We start from the raw sequence: 19906 nt of genomic DNA, 5'->3' as shown, positions 1-19906 counted from the left end.
TGCTAGAGGAGGTCGGACCAAAACCGTGGCGCAGACGGACCCAGTGGAAACTGGGGGTAACGTGCCGCAGACGGACCCAGTGGAAACTAGGGGTTACATGCAGTACTATAATGTATGGTTTTCGGATTCTGGCTGACAGCCAGAGCTACGACACTTGAAATAGAATTCAGCTATAACACGGCAGACAAGTCAGGCATGTTTGGAATGAGTCCACAACACTCCTGATTGGTTAAACGTCATCGAAGAAACCTGCCAATGAGAACTGTCCACGTCTGTCGTTCAAATTTGAAACATCCACGTCAGTTTGAGCGGGTCTTCTCCTGCGGATCTAGAGCTGTCTGTATGTCTACTGCAGGAGTTTATGGATTAATATTGGGATCGTTTTACATCTACACGTTAAATATGAGCATCGGGACGTCAACAAAGAACAGAAGACTTGAGATCTGGTGAGACCTGCAACTGTAATGGAGTTAAACATGTATTTAGATCATCCTTAGTTTGTGAATGTTTTATTTTTTATTTAAGGTTACGTTTCTTCTTCTAGTTAGCCGAATTTCTTCCCTTTATCATTAATAGGTTGTTAAATGTTAAGAAGCCCTGAGATGCTGTTTCTTGCAAGATGTTGCGCCCGGGAAACCGGGCTTAACAGGTGTCAGCTAACGTTAGTTTACAAAGTTTACAACAACTTGATCCTGCATGAGAGCATGGTCGAGAGCAGAAGTACCCGGATATGGGCCCACAGAGCATGCGCAGTAGAGTTTTCCCTTAAGCCCCGCCTCCCATCTTCCGCTCTCTGTCAGTCAGCTGAATGGAGAGATAAAATAACTGAAGTTACCCACTGCAACTCCAGTTTCGATGAGTATAGGCGTAGCCCATAAGGCTATCGCTATTGGGTAATCCCCTGCGCGAAAAAAAGAAAAGTTGCGATCAACGTCTTGCTAGTGCGTTGCATGATGGTTAGTCATTTTGTCCGACTTGCTCTGGAGGCTCGCCCACATGAGACTTTGTAATCTCGCGGGACAAAGACGCCCGCAGCCTTGAGAGCGAGGCGAGGCGGCGCAGTTGCTCTCCACGAGCTGCGGAAGCGAAATGCTTGATGGGAAACGGCTCGCTGGTATCTCGAGCTGAGCGCTCATTGGTGGTTTTTATCACGTGCTGCTGATGAAACTCTCCAATTGGCTGGCAAAAGTTTGTTGTTGTTTTGTGTCAGTTTTACGTCGCCACATCCATTCCCATTTTTCATCATTGTTCCACAATGTTTATCATCATGAAATGAATATCTATATATGTTATACTATACTGCTTACCGTTTTCATACTTTATATATCTTAGCATATTCATACACACTGTTTATACTGCTCACAGGCTGATATCTAGTGTATTCATACCCCACTGTTTATTCATCATTCAATTCATTCTATATGTTATTCTGTAGATTGTGTACATTACTTTCCACTTCACTGCTTGTTGCACCTGGTTAGAAGCTAAACTGCATTTCGTTGTCTCAGTACCTGTAATATGTGCAATAACAATAAAGTTTCTCTTTAAGTTAAACCAAATCATTAAAATAAAATCTATTGTAATGTAATAATTTGGTTTAACCTTATTTATTGAATACATCATTTAAAATGGCAAGATTAAATCAATTTCCGCCATTGCAAACCCAGCCAGTCAAGCCGACTCCGAGTTGTCCGATTTAAGACGAGCTTTTTGACACCTCCCCCGGCTGCGATCGGCTACTCTCGTCTACTTTCGAGGCGAGCCGCAATGTGTCTCAAACAAGCCTGAAGACTGCACTCGACCATGCTCTCAGGCAGGATCCAGTTGCTGTAACGCTTCCATCAGTCGGAGTCTCTATCAGCTCTCATTAATATATAACTGTCATATATTAGAATATAACCAGTTTCTCTCAGGAGAAGAACAGACGAGAGGAGCTTTAGAACAATTCCACCTCTTCACCCGGGTCCTTATCTTCTGTTAGCTGCTTCATGCTAGGTGGCTAATGCTAGTCGGTGAATATCAACAAACTGAAGAACAAAGTACTTTTACTATCATAAGTAACTGTGTACTTTTAATACTGAGAAATGTTACTACAACACGGAGTTGTTTTACTACTGATAACACTGAGTCAGAGCACTGAGTACTTTAAAACTGATAATACTTGGTACTTTTTTAATTTGGAGCTGTTCATCGATCATTCCTCACAGCAGGCTAACAAAGATGGCAGCGCAGACAGCAGCAGCTAGCTCTCCCGAGTCTTTAGTGTTTTTAACGTGTGTTCGTCTAGTTCACTTCAAACATCCCGAACCGATAGTACAGTCAGGAGTATACAGTACAGTCGTGAGTTCCCGCTGGACAAGGAAATGACAACAAAATAAACAATAGACGCTACGCTGGCAGAGGTACTCACTCAGTGGCTTTGGAATACGTTCAACCTCGCCTGCTACCTACGTGCTGAATAGGAGACGCCGCTAGCGGTGTGAGGGGTAAGCGCGGAGGCATCCGAGCTAGACGGCTATTCCGAGCATCATGGCTAATGTTCGCTCACTAGACAATAACATGGAGTCATAAGACTACTCCGGTCGACCCAGAGTTTTCATGTAATCATGGCTAAATGACAACATCCCAGACTCTGCCATTCAGCTAGACCGGCTAACATGCTGCCGCTCAGACAGAGCTACGGTTAGCGGGGGGAAGAGCCGCAGCGGCGGTGTGATTGTTTACATCAGTGATGCTTGGTGTAGGGACGCTGTGGTTTTCTACAAACACTGTTTTTAACTGAGTTTATGTTCGTGAAGTGCAGGCCTTTCCATCTTACCCTAACCTGCTAGCAGGATGGAGTTAATTTCTTCCCACCTCTTCTGTTAAGCTACTTCTTAGCTGTAGATTGGTTTTGTGTTGACTGTAGTGTTAATACTTATTTCAGAGACCCAGAAGGTGCACTGAGAGCAGCATGGAGGAGAACAAAGAGACCCCCAGAACTCAGGTTAGTGTTCACTTCATCACAATATATTCCTAACACTGTTATCCCTTACACTGGGGTACATTTGTGTTATTTAAGGACTTTAAACCTGTACTTTTGTTTAAGGATAAACAACCTTGAACATTGTCGGTTTTATTTGACAGACTCTTATATTTAGATATGGGTTCAGGTGTATATCCTTTTTTTAGTGTCTCTACTTTAAAGAGTCCTCTCCTGCTGATGTTCATGTGTATATCAGTATGTGGTGTCTCTACTTTAAAGAGTCCTCTCCTGCTGATGTTCAGGTGTATACTGGGATGCAAACTTGTCACCTTTCGGCGAAATTCGCTGTTTTGAATCCAAAATAGGTAGTTTATGTGATTCATGTAGATCTGCAATACAAAATTATTATTTTTTCGTTTAGGGTAAAAGGGAAGCAACACAAGACCAGGTGTTCTTGGTAAGAATTTGGTTCTAATAATAAACTCACATAAAAATGATATAAACAAAGGTATAGGCTCTTTAAACAAGGAATTATTTATAATATAAGCAAACAGAAAAGTAGTCCACAGATCAGCACAGTCACAGAACAATAAGGGCACTAAGGTGAAAATAGCAGAGGTGGGGACTCGAGTCACATGACTTGACTCGAGTTGCATATTTTTTGACTTGAGACTTGCTTGACTAACATTGATGAAAGACTTGACTTTACTTTGACTTGGTATTCATGACTTGACACTTGACACAGTTTCGTGAAAAAAATGGTAACGTGTGTATGTGGAACCTCCCCTTCGATTCAATTGGCTCTAAAGGCCCGTCCACACAGTGGCGTGCATTGAAGCTTGCCAGTGGAAACTCGACCAACAACCAATCACACAAATCTCCCGCCCCTGACACACAAGCAGCAGTTTGATTGGCTAGAGCATGTACTGGCATATGATTCGATTGGCTGACGCTTCTGCCGAGGCTTCAAAAGTTAAACATTGCTCAACTTTTGCAGCGAGCCACACCAGCAAAGCTCCGCGTTGCTTCCCACAATGCAGTTCGGCAAAAAGTGACATCACCCCATTCAAAGTGAATGGTGAAGCTTTCAACGCACGCTGCTGTGTGGACCGGCCACACCGGTTCAAAAGAGATGTCAATCACCAGAATCGACCAATGGGTTCCAGAGAAACGGCAAATACACCCAAATGACCCCAGAAGTGGGGTTTTTTGTGCTAAATCTCTCTAAAAATGTCAAATGTCACTTGTTTTCTATCAATCCCATCATTCAAGGGTGGTTTTCACTATAAGTAATGTCGTTTTTTTGGACGGACACAATAATTCACATTTGTTTTACTATGTTCAATCTGAATTTACTTTAAAATAAAATAAAAAACTATATTGATTCTGACTGTTCTACATCCAACTCACAGGTTTATCATTGCTTTGAGAAAAAAGATTATTCATTTTCCCCTTTTTAGAAGTTTAGTTATGGTCAATTGTTCTGGGAATGTCATTTTCGAGTCTGTGACCTGGAAAACAGGCTCGGGGCTTAACATGTTAAAGATATCACCTTAATATTTCTCCAGTGAATTACTTATATTAAGACAATTGTTTTTTGTATTACAAGTTTTCTGAAATAGCATGTTTAAATATGCGCATATTATCATACATTTCAGGAACACAATTCTGAACATTAGATAAAGTCAGGTTCAAAATTCTTGTTTAATTTTGTAGTCATATTAGAATCTAAAGTTTTTACTGAAGGGATTTTGGATATCACTTTTTATCACTCCATAAATCAGAACATACTGTCAACAGCCTTAACATATCAATGTTTGCCATGTTTTAGGTATACAATGTCATATAATTCAGTCTATATATATGAACAAACCCTTCTGTAAAAACCTTCAGAATATTGATAGGAATATAACTGGAAGGTTTGGTGTATGTAAGTGCTACTGAAGTGGACATTTCTCACTCAGAATATGAGAAAAAAACTAATTTTGAGAAAACGACCTTTAAAGGAAGGCTCCAGTCATTAGATAGTTAATCAAAACTTCAGTATTTAGTGAAACATTGTTTAAACCATACCCTGAAGAAATCAGCGATATTCCCCGGTAAATAATAATTCTATAGCTCTTTTTTATCAAAACCTCTATATTCCGTCAGGCAGCTGCCGTTTTGGCCATTTTCAGTAGTCACATGATCCGAAAAACTAGGTTGTGACGTCATCTATGCGTTCACTTTGTAAACACACGGCGAAAACATGGCGGAGTATTTGAGTTCGGACTCGTCAGCCGAGGAAGAAGTTTAGAAAAATAAAGTCCAGGTGGACTTACTTTAAATTATCACTATAGGTATTCATTCCATCCAAATACAACTGTAAAAATAAATAAAAAACCATACTCTGTTATCCTCTTTGGCCCCACGGACCCGGTTCCGGGGCCGAAATCGCGTCATTTGCGGGAAACAACGTCTAAGGAACCTTAATATTTAATAAACTATGAATATTTTATATCCATATAACGGGAAAAAAACTAATTTAACTGATCTTTTTCATTTTTTTCCTAAAAAAAAACCACACAATGCTAACAGTGAGCCTCTGAATTAGGCCCGAGCGAAAAATGCTAACCTATTACTGCACCAAAAATCACTCCTAGCTCCCTTATTACTTATCCTAGCTGCACATCCAACACATCGGTTATGATCGTAAAGACACAGAATCTAACGGTGCTCACCTCAACACTGAAAGATACAAACTCGCGACATTATCAACAAAAATGTACATCAAAACAAGTGGCGCTAGATACTAACATGCGCTAGGCTAACATGTCTGGTCTAAACTGGTCTTCAATGGCATTACAACGATAAAAATGATGATGTAGTTAATCCATAGATTAATATCCAATGTGACTGTGACTGAGGGACGGAGCTTTCCAACGATACCTCTGATTACATGGTGCAAGCAGCGGTCGCGGTACTTTATGCTACTTTAGAATGCTAACTTTTGGCGAATTTAGGAGAAATCTACAGATGCAGACTGCTTCATTGGAGTGATTCTTTAACAGCTATTTAATAACATTAGTTGAAAAATTATGGCTCAATTACTTTTGTTTTTGTTCCAGAAGGCATGTTGCAAAATATTGTAAAAAAATGTACTTAATGAATGTCTCTCTCTTTCTGTATGTCTGTGGCTTTAGAACCAGAGAGGACTCAGACTTCACAGCTGTGGCCTGTGTGACAAATCCTTCAAGACATCTGTAAAATTAAAGGTTCATCACAGAGTTCATACTGGAGAGAAACCGTACAGCTGTGACCTGTGTGACAAATCCTTCAAAGTATCTGGGAACTTAAAGGTTCATCAGAGAGTTCACACAGGAGAGAACCCCCACAACTGTGACCTGTGTGGGAAAACGTTTTCTCAGACTGGTTCACTTAAAGTCCACCAACGCATCCATACTGGAGTTCATACTGGAGAGAAACCACACAGCTGTGACCTGTGTGACAAATCCTTCAAATCCTCTTGGAACTTAAAGCGTCATCAGAAAGTTCACACAGGAGAGAAACCCCACAACTGTGACCTGTGTGGGAAAACGTTTGCTCAGACTGGTGATCTTAAAGTCCACCACCGCATCCATACTGAAGAGAAACCGTACAGCTGTGACCTGTGTGACAAATCCTTCAACACCTCTGGACAATTAACGGTTCATCACAGAGGTCATACTGAAGAGAAACCGTACAGTTGTGACCTGTGTGGCAAATCCTTCAAGGCCTCTGGACAACTAACTGTTCATCAGAGAGGTCACACTGGAGAGAAACCTTACAGCTGTGACCTGTGTGGGAAAACGTTCACTAAATCAGGTAATCTCACAACCCATCATCGTATTCACACGGGAGAAAAACCATACTGGTGTGAAGAGTGTGGGAAAATGTTCCGTTCATCAAGTAAACTCACAATCCATCATCGTATTCACACGAGACAAACCATACAGCTGTGAACAATGTGGAAAAACTTGCAATACATCACAAGCTCACAAGCTGAGATATCACCTCTAAACAAATGACTGTGTCATAGCTCCTGGAAGAAGGGAGTTTCTGTTTTGCACTGTTGTTCTACACATTGTTCTTGTTTTCAGCAGTGTATTGTGTACCATGTGGTCAGATATGAACCCAGCTGCTGAGATCGTTAACACATGAATGCACATTTCAAGCCCTTATTGAGAGGAAACATTTTTTTGGGATTTCCTACATTGTTCCTAACAAACATAGTTTATGTATCCAGCAATATAGTTTGTACAACGCAGTTCATAGGTCAGCAGGCCAAAAAAATAAAAGAGGACAAAGAGGTGGTAAACCCTTAAGTTATTTAAATGTAGAACTTGAAAGTGTGAGTTATAATAAGACTGAAATGTGAGTTTATTTGAAATAAGGTTTCCTTGCTCTAATAATGTAAGATTAGTATTTCTTTCAACTCTCAGTATACATTTAAATCAACTTAAAAAACAATGTTAATACAACTAGAACCTTTAAGTCATATCAACAAGATTTACTTGCATTATTTAATTGAAGATTGTCTTCAAGTTGACTTGATTAGCTTTTTCAAGTGTATACATTGTGGGTGTGTACTGTGATTTCTTGATGCATTAAAATGTGAAACAAGGTGGCATGACTACTTTTTTGTTGGTGCTGTTAGTGTGGGGAATGTGGTAATGTATTATAAAAGTAGATTATTACTAACAAAAATTATACATTGTATGCATTATTAAATTAATGCACCAAATAAGCTACATTTATTTTGTATATACACCTGGTTCTTGTGAATTTAAAATGAATAGGCTTTATTTATATTGAATACCTAAGCCTGGTTCTCGCATTTGAAACTCATTGGATGTATTGATAATAAGGTCGTTGACATAGTTATGTATTTGCAATGCAAAGAGTTTATCAGTCAATTTATGTAAGAACTATGTAATCCAAATGGATGGTAATTTGATATGCAATTTAAAAAAAAAACATAAATCTATATTAGGGCCAAATGTTTCTGTGTGTACTTTTACAACTTACTTTCTTAGATTGTTGTTTATGTTCAACACCAAATCAAATTCCTTCCCATGTGTAAACGAACCAGGCAATACTCTTCTGAAATATGTGAAATAATACTAAATTAGAAGTAGAAGAGCTGTGGAAATATGGGAAACATGTGAAGACACAAAAAAACAATAACAAGAGGATTAAACTGTGAATTTATCCTTATTTTATCTTTTTATTTAATGTAATTTATTTTTGTTCTCCTTAGTTTTGTTTCTTTGAAAGCAGTAATGTTGTGTCCTTGTTTCTTTTCATAGTATATTTTAAGTCTCTTTGCAGTTGTTATGCATTTATGCATCACTTTATATTCATTCTGTGTCTTTTTTGTCATTTTGTTGTCATTTAAAGGGGACCTATCATGCAAAATGCACTCTTGTAGGTCTTTTATGAATATGTGACTCACCAAGTGCCATCAAATACAACCCTCTCTCTTTTCCTCTATACCCAAATCTCTAAAAAAAGGGGCTGTAACGGATCTGATACAGACTAGATCGGCATGAAGGTGTTATTTTCCCCATAATGACCAAGTCACTGCATATTATCCCGCTTATTACATGGCCACATTCTCAACAAAGTAACGATATGACTTCCAATATTAATTGAAATGCTTTTATCGATTTAGAAAATTATTTTGCAGGGTCTGTTTGGTATTTTGAAAAAAAAACTATATTTATATTCTTTATACAGGTATGGCCCTACAATATATTGTTCAAATATAGCATGATAGGTATCCTTTAAGTACTGTAGCTATACCGCTCCACTCCCATTCAGGCAAATAGTGTACTTTATACTGCGCTACATTTATTTGATACCTTCAGTAACTTTGAAGATTCAGAACACAAGAAATATAATCAAGAAATATTTGATCATGTATTATTATAGGTTAAGATACAAACTTTATTGACCCCATGGTGAATTTCAAAAGCTACCCAGCAGTATATAATGTAATTTAAATCAGCTCCTCCACTTCAGCTCTCTGAAGCAGAAATAAACAATTTAAAACATTGTAGCTGGCAACCGTAAAGTACTGCTGCTACCACATTCCATCCATCAATCTTCTCCCGCTTATCCGTGGTCAGGTCGCGGGGGTAGCAGTTCCAGCAGAGAGCCCCAAACTTTCTTTTCCCTGGCGACATCAACCAGCTCTGACTGGGGGATCCCAAGGTGCTCCCAGGCCAGCGAAGAGATATAATCCCTCCACCTGGTCCTAGGTCTACCCCTTGGTCTCTTCCCAGCTGGACGTGCTTGGAACACCTCCCTAGGGAGGCGCCCAGGTGGCATCCTAACTAGGTGCCCGAACCACCTCAACTGGCTCCTTTCGACGCGAAGGAGGAGCGGCTCAACTCTGAGTCCCTCCCTGATGACCGAACTTCTCACCTTATCCCATCTCGGCCGCTTGTATCCGCGATCTCGTTCTTTCGGTCATGACCCATCCTTCATGACCATAGGTGACCATGCATCAGTAATTATAATCAAAGATTATATTAATATACAACATCATAACACTGACAGGCAAATTATGTATCATCATGTACATCTGTATCTTCTGACTTGTATTGTAGTATAGCTAATTGTATCCTCATTCTAATGTTGTGTTATCTAATAGTATGAAGGTACGAAATAAATCGTTTGTTTACGTCCCTCACTTCCGTTTCGCTTCTCATGCACTGATTCGCTAGCTGAACAGCCAATCAGAGTGATTTATTTGGCCGATTGCCTACCGTTCGACATGTAGAATCTGCAGGTTTTCTGCCAAAAAGGTGTCGGCACGGCTGAGAAGACACAACGGTGCTGGACACACCAATCTGAGTAGGGCGACAGGACGCTCATCGTCGGCTTGACATCAATCGACGGCCAACATCGGGGGCTTTATTTGTCATTTGAAGTTCCTTTTTATCTCATTTTCTCTCTTGGTCGTCATTTTAAGTTAATTTTTGAGTCATTATCATTATTTCTCTTTGTGGTTATCTTGACACTTATTATAGTGAGTCTAACATTGGTTATTTTTAAACTCTCTGCAGCGCTGACGCTTTGTTGACCCACGCAGATTTCTTAATCCATTGAAAAGGAAGTCGCACATTTCCCTATTTTATTGTTTTGCAGATGTCGGGATCATTTCTAGTATTTAAGCGCTGGTGTTCCTCCTGTTCTCTACCACAGCTCTCCTTCTGCTGCAGGTTCCTACAAACTCTCTTTATCTTTTTTATCTTTAATCCTCTTTTCATCATCCTCACCATGAAGACACTGGTTGTGTTTGTATTTTTTTTGTGCCTCCATGGCCTTGGCTGGAGCTGCCGGTGAGTATTATAATTGATATATAAGTTATTCTTAATATATTGTCAACAATAAGCCAATAACCACAGTTTCAATCCGTCTAGCTCTTTCAGAGGCAGCGCCGGAGGAAGACGAATTAGGTGAGAAGACTTTGGATTTCTTTCTTGTTTAACAAAACCATTAATTGATCAACACAAAAAGAAATGCAGTTTTTTATTGTATTATCAGGATTTTATTTGTATTTTTCAATTGGGTTTTCATTATTTTAAGTTGTGTTATTAATTCATATAATTTGTTGTGCATTATTCTTCTTCCTATTATTATTATTATTATTATTATTATTTTATATTTGTTATGTTGTGTAATATTAACTTTTATTATTTATTTAAACTTATTTTATGTTATATGATATTGTGTTATATAATTATATTTCATCATGTATTATATTATTTTCTTATATCATTTTGTGTGCATTATTATTATTATTTGTATTATATTTAAGTATTATAAATATATTGTCAGTCAACAATAAGCCAATAACTACAGTTTAAATCTGTCTAGTTCTTTCAGAGGAAGATGAATTAGGTGAGTAGACTTTTTTTGTTTTTTTTTCTTGCTTAAAAGAAGTTTAATTTAACTAAAACATTTTTTTTTTTAAATAATAAGGAAAGAAATACGGTTACATTTTAGGTTATTTTAGTTTTTTAAATGGGTTTGCATATATTAATTATTTGTAATTAAAGGTGGGGTAGGTAAGTTTGAGAAACAGGCTTGAGATACACTTTTGTGTCAAGTGCTTTGACAAAAAATCCATAAAAAATGTCATCTGTGGAAGCCGTAGTACTGTAAAAAGCACGACCAATCATCTTAGCTGGCCCGGCTAAAATAACTGGATGGCCTCCCTGCCTGTCAGCCTTCCATCTGGGCACAAGCTTATCTCGTGCCCTCATTGGTTATGTGCGCGTTCGTGTGTGTTGGAGGAGGGGCTCTGTAAGGAAGTGGCAGATTTCTTCCGGCTGTGTATTTTCAAATTCTAGCGCACTCGAGCTAGTTTCTCCAAAATTACCTACCCCACCTTTAAAGAAATATTGTATTATTATATTGAATTATGTTATATTATTCTATTTTAAAGTGTGCTTTATTAACTTGTGCTATTTTGTTATTTATTTATGTTAATTGTTTTTGTTATGGGCCTATAAGCAGGGGTGCACATAACTTTTTTGCCCTGGTTCTCAAAGGAGCACCTGGACATGTTGCTTGGTGCTCATCCTTAAAATGAAATAAACCGTAACTTTTGAGGGGGTCTTGACTTTATTTGCCAGACACACGGCACTGAACACACATGCAGAGGTGAACACACATGCAGAGGTGAACACAGAACACACATGCAGAGGTGAACACAGAACACACATGCAAAGATGAACACTGAACACATATGCAGAGGTGAACACAAGACAACATTAGCACGACCAGTAATCCTACAAGCTGTCATCACTGTCTTCCTCTCTGTCAGACATGGTAGCTGGTGATGATGTAGGCCTACTTTCTCTCTGGTTGAGTCTGCGATTAGCTGCTTGCATCCACAAGTCAAAAGCTGGTTTTGGGTCGAAAGTCTCTGTTGTCATCTTAGACAAATGGATGTAATCAAATAAGTATCTGAACATAACCAATAACCTACCATAGCCAATAACAAATGAATGTAACTTATTTTATTTGTGTTGTTCATTCATACCTGCGTACCAGTTATGTGCAGCCCTGCCTATAAAGATATTTTTTTATTTAATGTTGTGCTTTTTCTTCTATAAAGTGTTATTTGTTATATGTATGTTATTTAATTTATATTTAATGTTATATCATGTTATATTACAGTGTGCTATATTAACCTAAGCTGTTTTATTTAATATTGTATTTTGATTTATTGTTAATGTTCTCTTTTTATTTCCAGCTGGGAGTCCCAGCTCCAATGCTTGCCCTGAAGACAGGACGGAGTTCGATGGCCGCTGTTTTCAGTACGTTCCCAAAGGGCTGAGCTGGGCCAAAGCTGAGGTCAGTGAGGAAAACATCTCCACATGTAAACATTACGATGATTTCTAAAGTAAAACATTTCAATATAAAGGAGCTACAGCACGGTCACATGACTTCACGTCACCACCGCTAAGCTAAAGGAGGCTAATGTTGGGCTATAAAGGAACTACAGCACGGTCACATAACTTCACGTCACCACCGCTAAGCTAAAGGTGGCTAATGTTGGGCTATAAAGGAACTGCAGCACGGTCACATGACTTCACGTCACCACCGCTAAGCTAAAGGAGGCTAATGTTGGGCTATAAAGGAATTACAGCACGGTCACATGACTTCACGTCACCACCGCTAAGCTAAAGGTGGCTAATGTTGGGCTATAAAGGAACTACAGCACGGTCACATGACTTCACGTCACCACCGCTAAGCTAAAGGAGGCTAATGTTGGGCTATAAAGGAACTACAGCACGGTCACATGACTTCACGTCACCACCGCTAAGCTAAAGGTGGCTAATGTTGGTCTTTAAAGGAACTACAGCACGGTCACATGACTATCGCTTCGCTAAAAGTGGCTAATGTTGGGCTTTAAATTAACTATAGCACGGTCACATGACTTCACGTCACCACCGCTAAGCTAAAGGCGGCTAATGTTGGGCTTGAGGACGTTTAGTTGTCTCATTTTGAAAAAACAAATGCTGATGCTTTCTGTAAGGGTACAGTTACTAAATGAGGCTTTCATTCGGTTTCCGTCCTGGTTCTCTGTGACTGTTCTTAAAGGTGGGGTAGGTAAGTTTGAGAAACCGGCTCGAGATCGCTAGAATTTGAAAATACACGACCGGAGAAAATCTGCCACTTCCTTATAGAGCCCCTCCTCCAACACACACGAACGTGCACATGACCAATGAGGGGGTAAAAATAGGATGGAGAACTAACCCCATTCCAGGAAGAGGTTCAGTCTGCCCCGGGTCAGAACAACTTCTATAGGTAAACGATGTTGACAGTTGCATCGTGACACAGTTGTGTGGTGTGTATCTTTATTTGTACATTTGTTTGTTTGTATAGCCTCCAATCACAGTGGGTAACATTGCCAGGAAGCTGAACAATTATACTTTCATACATTTCCAAATGACACCCACAACATCTGACATCTTAGTGAAGACGATACAAAAAACACCCACAAATATTTTTCAAAGATCAGATATTGTTTGTTGCATCCATTTCAAATGTTTACAAGGATTGTGCAGGAGCATGACAAAAGTGCTGTTGTCAGTTTAGAACCCAATGTATAGGCTCTGTGCACAAGATGGCGTCTATCAACTTCCGGCGACTAGGTGTGCAGCTGAGTACTTCCGGTTTGAGTACAGAGTTTTGACAGCTTGACAGTTTGACAGTTTGTTATGTCACACCGAGAGCAAGAATGAGCGGATTTCGGGGTAAAGAAAAGCGATTGGCCTTCCGTGTAAGAAAGTCGGCACTTCGTCCCGTTATCAGAATACCTTTATTAGTCCCACAGGGGGAAATTTGCAGCGTTGAAGCAGGAAAGAGCCACAGACAGCTTAGTGTTGAATATCTTACATGCGTTAAAAAGTACTAAGTTATAATATAATAAACAATATGCTAAAAAAGCACTAAGTTATAATATAATAAACAATATGCTAAAAAAAAGCTAAAAAGTTACATAACAAATCAAATCTACAAATCAAATCCTGTAGCAGTTCTTAGGATTTAGCAGCCCGGTATATATATTACAGTTATTAAAGATGGCATATGTATATAAAGTATATATTGCACATAAAGCACATATTGCACATAGTTTGACGGTATTTAACAGCAGCAAGTTACACAATGTTATAATCGGGAGATAAGTTTCCATTCATTTCGGCAAGCCTGGGCAACAACGATTAAAAGATTTCTTGCTCCCAAACCAATTGTGTATTTCATTACAAAAAGCAGTTATACCATACTATGTTTAGGTACTAATGAATTATATCCTCAAAACAAACGCACACATAAATAACAAAGGAAAATACATAATTTAATAAATCCACAATATGATAACATTTTACAGATTAATTTATTAAACTTTTACAAAACATAGGTTGATGTTATATCGGGGGAAAAATACATATTTAAACATTTAAATTAGTCTCTGCATATTTAAGTAATGCTAGTTTCTATAACAGATGTACAATATCCAGAAAGTAGATTTCCTGACTTTGAGGACATCTGGGTCTGGCAGCTCCCCCCGCACGGCCTTGTAACGTGTACTCCTTTGAACATGTGTATATGATAATTAGGACTTTAAGAACAATTTTACACTCAGACAACAATCACAAAGTTGTAGCAGGCTACATACAATTACTTAGGACAATAGATATTACCTTACACCGTCAGCAACTGTAAACTGCTTTGGCTTAGTGGAAATGAACACCGTGTCACTCACTCTGCCTGGTTTCACACCCTATTAATTACACAAAAGAATTGTCAAATTAATTGAAAAGGTCGTTGATGCAACATACTAAATCAGCTCTTGGCACAAAGGAAATACTCATTACACCGTGGATTGGTTGTGAACACATACTGTACTTACCATGGTTCTTGGCTTGTGCCATCGCTGCTCTGTTTCAGTGCAGCTGAGGTTGAGTGTGGAGTAGTGTGCGGTCTGGAACAGCAGTGCAACATTGTGGTTGCAGAGTGCTGTTCCAGCTACACAGGAACACTTTGCCACTGCAATCTCCACAGGTGAGCAGTTCTTAAAACAAAATGTCAGTCATTTTACATTTAGGACACTGCTTCAATACAACACAGACAAATGAGAAAGCTGAGAGCAGGCTGATCAGGCAAGTAGTAGGTGTGGGAAAAGGCTAAACCATGTCAGGTTGTCATCACATACACAGAAGTTCTGCTGTTTGGAATACTGTAATTTAAGGACATTCAAACAGATACGCTTGTATAGCCTGTCTCAGCTCTCTCAATGTATTATCTTATATTATAACTACATAAAATAGTGTTAGTAGAACGTTGAACAGCTTAACATAGATGTAGGGTACAAAACCAGCACTTACCGAACACTGGCCAATACAAATAATTGGACCCTACATGGATTATACTAACCATTCAGTAAAGAACAGCAGCCGTCACAACCAGTTTCTGGGGTTTCCATGAAAGCAGAGACGGTTTTCAACCTCTCATTAAGAGTCTTTGATGAAAGCTAAGTTTGGGTTTAGCTAAGTTTAGCTAGGGTTACAAAACGGAAATAAATCTGTAACCCCTTCATGCTACACACACATAGCTAGCTACCAGTTGATGTGAGCAAATGTATTGTCACTATGTAATCTGTTGCAACACGTCAGCAAGCTGGGCTTATTTGAATCCTAAATCACAGGTTACCTACTCTTGCCACATCAAAACTCCAGAACATGAACCTGATTGAGGCTTTGAACCGATTAACACTTTTTATTTTCCTCCCTACTCTGAGATCGTGAGGCTTTTCATGCTTTCTCATGGACCTGTAACAGCCAGCCCTGATGCTCACTCTCCCTGAAGGTAGATCTTTGTTTGAAACTGTGGGGAATTGGATATCATTCATGTTATCCAAAAAAACATAATAGTACATCATTAAAACGCTTTACACTGCATCAAGACTGTCAATTTGTCAAAGTTAGCCAGTAACTACAGCTTTGTTTGTCACTTACCTTCATAATTGTCGACGTAGCTGGATATGTAGCTACATCTTGAACCCCTTTTCTCTTTTGCTCCTGGGGGCTGAGCCTGCCGCTTGTACCAGCCGATGTACATCACTGATGTTAACCTTCGGTAGGTCTTGGTGACATCGAGTGTAAAATAGTGCCTATATACTATCTATACGCTATCTCTCTCGCTATCTATTGCTATCTATACGCTATCTATCGCTCTTCCCTCTACCTCTCTACTGTAGACCGGAAGTTTACAACACACTCAATTAACCGGAAGTTGATAGACGCCATCTTGTGCAACTAGCCCATTGGGACAGCCTTCTTTCGGCGGAAGTGACGTAAGTGGTCTACGAATGCACCCTTCGAAGGATGCAACCCCTGAATTGAGACACGGGGCCCTTCTCACTTCTCTTATTTTTAATTTCCTCGCTCCTCGGTCTCGGTCTCACCGGAAGTTGATTTGTCTGCGCCATCTTGAGTTGCGTCCCAATGGCCTTATTTTTGCCGGAGGAGCGAGGAGCGATAATGGAGGAGCTATAACCGAGGAACCACCAGACCATCCTTTGATTACATCCTCAGACACTCGCCCCGCCCCCTTACTGTGTATCGCTCACTGATTGGACGAGACAGTGCATGCACTGATCTGATGTTTCTTGACCTGAGAGCAGTTTCCCAGCGGAGTGAAGAAAATACATGAACCTCACGGGAGTCACTCCTCAGTTTATACTGTGTTTTGTTTCAATTAATGTATCATTTAGTTACAAATATGTGATATATCTGAACAACAAAGTGGTCAAAAATAATTTTCTTCAATTATTGGAAACATTTTCATGATTGCTTTTTTCGTTTATACATTTTAAGAATGGCGTTTATCTTTTTTGAGAATGAGTTCTTATTTTATTTAACATATTTGGGTCTATAACAGATGTGTACTAACAGAGGCGGGGGTGTGTGTTGAAATAACAGGGACAGAGCTGGCCGCTGTCAGACGATCAGCTGTGCAGCGTCATCACAAACGGACGTCGCTTCACGTGACGCTCCGGAGGAAAGGACGTCCCATTGCTCTTAAAACTCATTTCCCTGCTTTTCGTGGTTTCCTTGCGTCTCTCCATGCTTCCCTGGTGGGAGGGACTAGTCGCAGGGAAACGACGCAAGTGAGGGACGCAAGGAATCCATTTAACCAAAGTGAGAAGGGCCCACGGCCAGTGACTTCACAGCGGGCGGAACGTGTCATAAAGTCCGCGAAAATAAAGCCCGCCCATTTAGAGGGAAGATATGATTGGTCAATTGTACTGTCATTTGACATTACTCTCTCGTTGAGTTACTATAGCTGGACCCTCTGTGAATGTAGAGAGGGACCAACAAGCTCTCCCGTCTTCACAGTAACTCACAGAGACGGCATTTAACCCTTCACATTCCAACAGAAACTGAACAGGCAGATTCGAAGGATTTATTTATTTGGAAATGTTATTTTAAATACAATTAAATCAAGTTATTTTGGTAAAACTAATGAAAAATTTAACAACAAAAATATTAAAAAATATATTTAAAAAAAAATGTTTTTTTTATGTTTTCAAATATTATTTTTTTGAATATCTTAGAATATCTTAGGCCCTCACAGAGGTAAACCATGGATAATAAATCTCTACACGTCGTTGACCAAGCTACACATGACAAACAGCTAAAGTGTTACCGACTACCTTATACGGGCGGAGAACCTTATCACGACATAAAAAAAGGGCATTTTGCATGATAGGTCCCCTTTAAGTAAAAGTATGCAAGTTTATCATGATTGTATGGGTTGACGATCTGATCATAGCAGCAAGCAACAAAAATGTACTGGAAGGTGTAAAGATTGTGCTTTCTGACAGGTTTAAAATGAAGGACTTGGGAAAGTTGAAACATTTCCTGGGAATAGACATGGCAGAGGCCCCGGCAGGATGTCTGCTAACAATAGAAAAGAAGAAGATGCTAACGTTATATGCTACAAATGTGGAATAAGAGGGCATAAGGCAAGAACATGTTACATAAAAGTGTGGTGTGGTTACTGCAAAAATAACACACACGAAGAATCCCTGTGCAAGAAAAAAGGGGGACAAGATGCTGTCAGAAAAGTGAAAGAGGAGGATAACAGCGAACAAGACCAATTCTTCAAGGCAAAGCACACAAAGAGCGGGAGACCTCCAGACAACGTAGAGATGAGAGGCATCATGGTGGACTCTGGAGCAACATCCCACATTGTGAACGATATTGAAAAGTTTGACAGCTTTGATGACTCATTCCTTTCAGGGACACATTCAGTGGAGTTAGCTGACGGGACCAAATGCAGCGGAATAGCACAACGCAGAGGAACAGCGATCGTGCATCTGCTAGACCAGTGGTTCCCAACCGTTTTTCCCAAGAGCCCCCCCAAATGACTCCTGTTGGAAGTTGCAACAGCGGTAATTAAAGTTTAAAAGTCTCAAAAATGCTACAACTACTGTCACAAACTGGATGAATTTGAAGTATTTTGTTAAAGGAGGACGAAAGCGTAATTAAGGAGCACTATTGGAGTGACTTTGATGGTTATTGGACTCAGGATTAATTTATTTGGATTCCCGCTGTATGAAGAAATGAAAGGACGGCGCAAGTGGAAACAATTCACAAAGGGATTCAACTGTTGCTCAAAGTAAGCCGGATTTTGCCGATGTGTTTATGTGGATTCAAAAGTCGTAAATAATCTACAAAATGGAGGAGACCGATCTGATCGGAGCAACTGTGACAAATAATCCAACTGAAACCGGCATGGACAATGACTATGTTTTAAAAATGCGCTTATCCAGACAAGCCTGGTTTTGACACTTTATGGGCAGAAGAAACATTTCTATTAAAGAAAGAATTATAAATGTCTGTTTTTATGCCTTTAATACTAACTTCAATTTTTATTAAAATTAATTAGTCAATTCTTTTTTATATTTTATTGTAATGTAGAGACAAGGCTTTAAAGTGACAATCATGTATTGCCTTACAATTATATGTAAAAATATTTGGTTGGGAACCACTGTGCTAGACGACACTGGACGACAGCACAGAGCACAGCTACGGGATGCACTGTACATACCTTCATACCCACGTGACATCTTCTCTGTGGCAAGAGCGGCAAATGGAGGAGCGACAATCACCTTCAAGAAAGGAGAAAGCCACATGGTTACCAAGGACAGCAGGTTTGACATCCACGAGAGTGGACATTTGTATTACTTGCCAACTGTTAAAGAAAATGTCGAAAAATGTAAAGGGTGTCATGATATGCAAACTTGGCATGAAATGTTGGGTCATTGCAACTATGAAGATGTATAGAAATTACAAAGTGTAGTGACAGGCATGGAGATAAAAGGAACAGCAGTTAAGCCTAGTCAGTTATGTGAAGTGTGTACACAGGGAAAATTCACACAGACTAGAAATAGGGAGCCAGACAGAAAGGCTGAGAAACCCTTAGAGCTAGTACATACTGATTTAACTGGTCCCATGTCAACACTGATCAGAGAAGGCCACAGATATGCACAGTCATTTACAGATGACTATTCAGACACCATGATGGTATATTTTATGAAGTCAAAAAGTGATACAGTGCAAGCCACAGAAAGGTTCTTGGCAGACATAGCACCTTATGGAGAAGTCAAGTGTATTCGTTCAGACAACGGCACTGAGTTTACAAGCTGCGACTTTCAGGCACTCTTAACTAAAAATAGGATTAGAGACGAAACGTCTGCACCCTATTCACCACACCGAAATGGTACAGCAGAGAGAAGCTGGTGAACTCTCTATGATATGAGCAGATGCCTACTGATAGAGAGTGGGTTACCAGACAAGCTATGGAACTACGCTATGCAGACTGCAGCTTTGG

The 19906-nt window shown here is 39.5% G+C and overlaps 1 pseudogene; it reads left to right on the top strand.

Moving 5' to 3' along the window:
- Positions 1-2896: 2896 nt before the first annotated feature.
- On the top strand, positions 2897-7610 carry LOC117463664 (zinc finger protein 271-like; annotated as a pseudogene).
- The last annotated feature ends 12296 nt before the right edge of the window (positions 7611-19906 follow it).

The sequence above is a fragment of the Pseudochaenichthys georgianus genome, chromosome 18 (assembly GCF_902827115.2).
Source record: "Pseudochaenichthys georgianus chromosome 18, fPseGeo1.2, whole genome shotgun sequence".
Lineage (NCBI taxonomy): Eukaryota > Metazoa > Chordata > Actinopteri > Perciformes > Channichthyidae > Pseudochaenichthys > Pseudochaenichthys georgianus.
The sequence above is the reverse complement of the archived record's forward strand: the minus strand, read 5'-3'. Positions and strand labels throughout refer to the sequence as shown.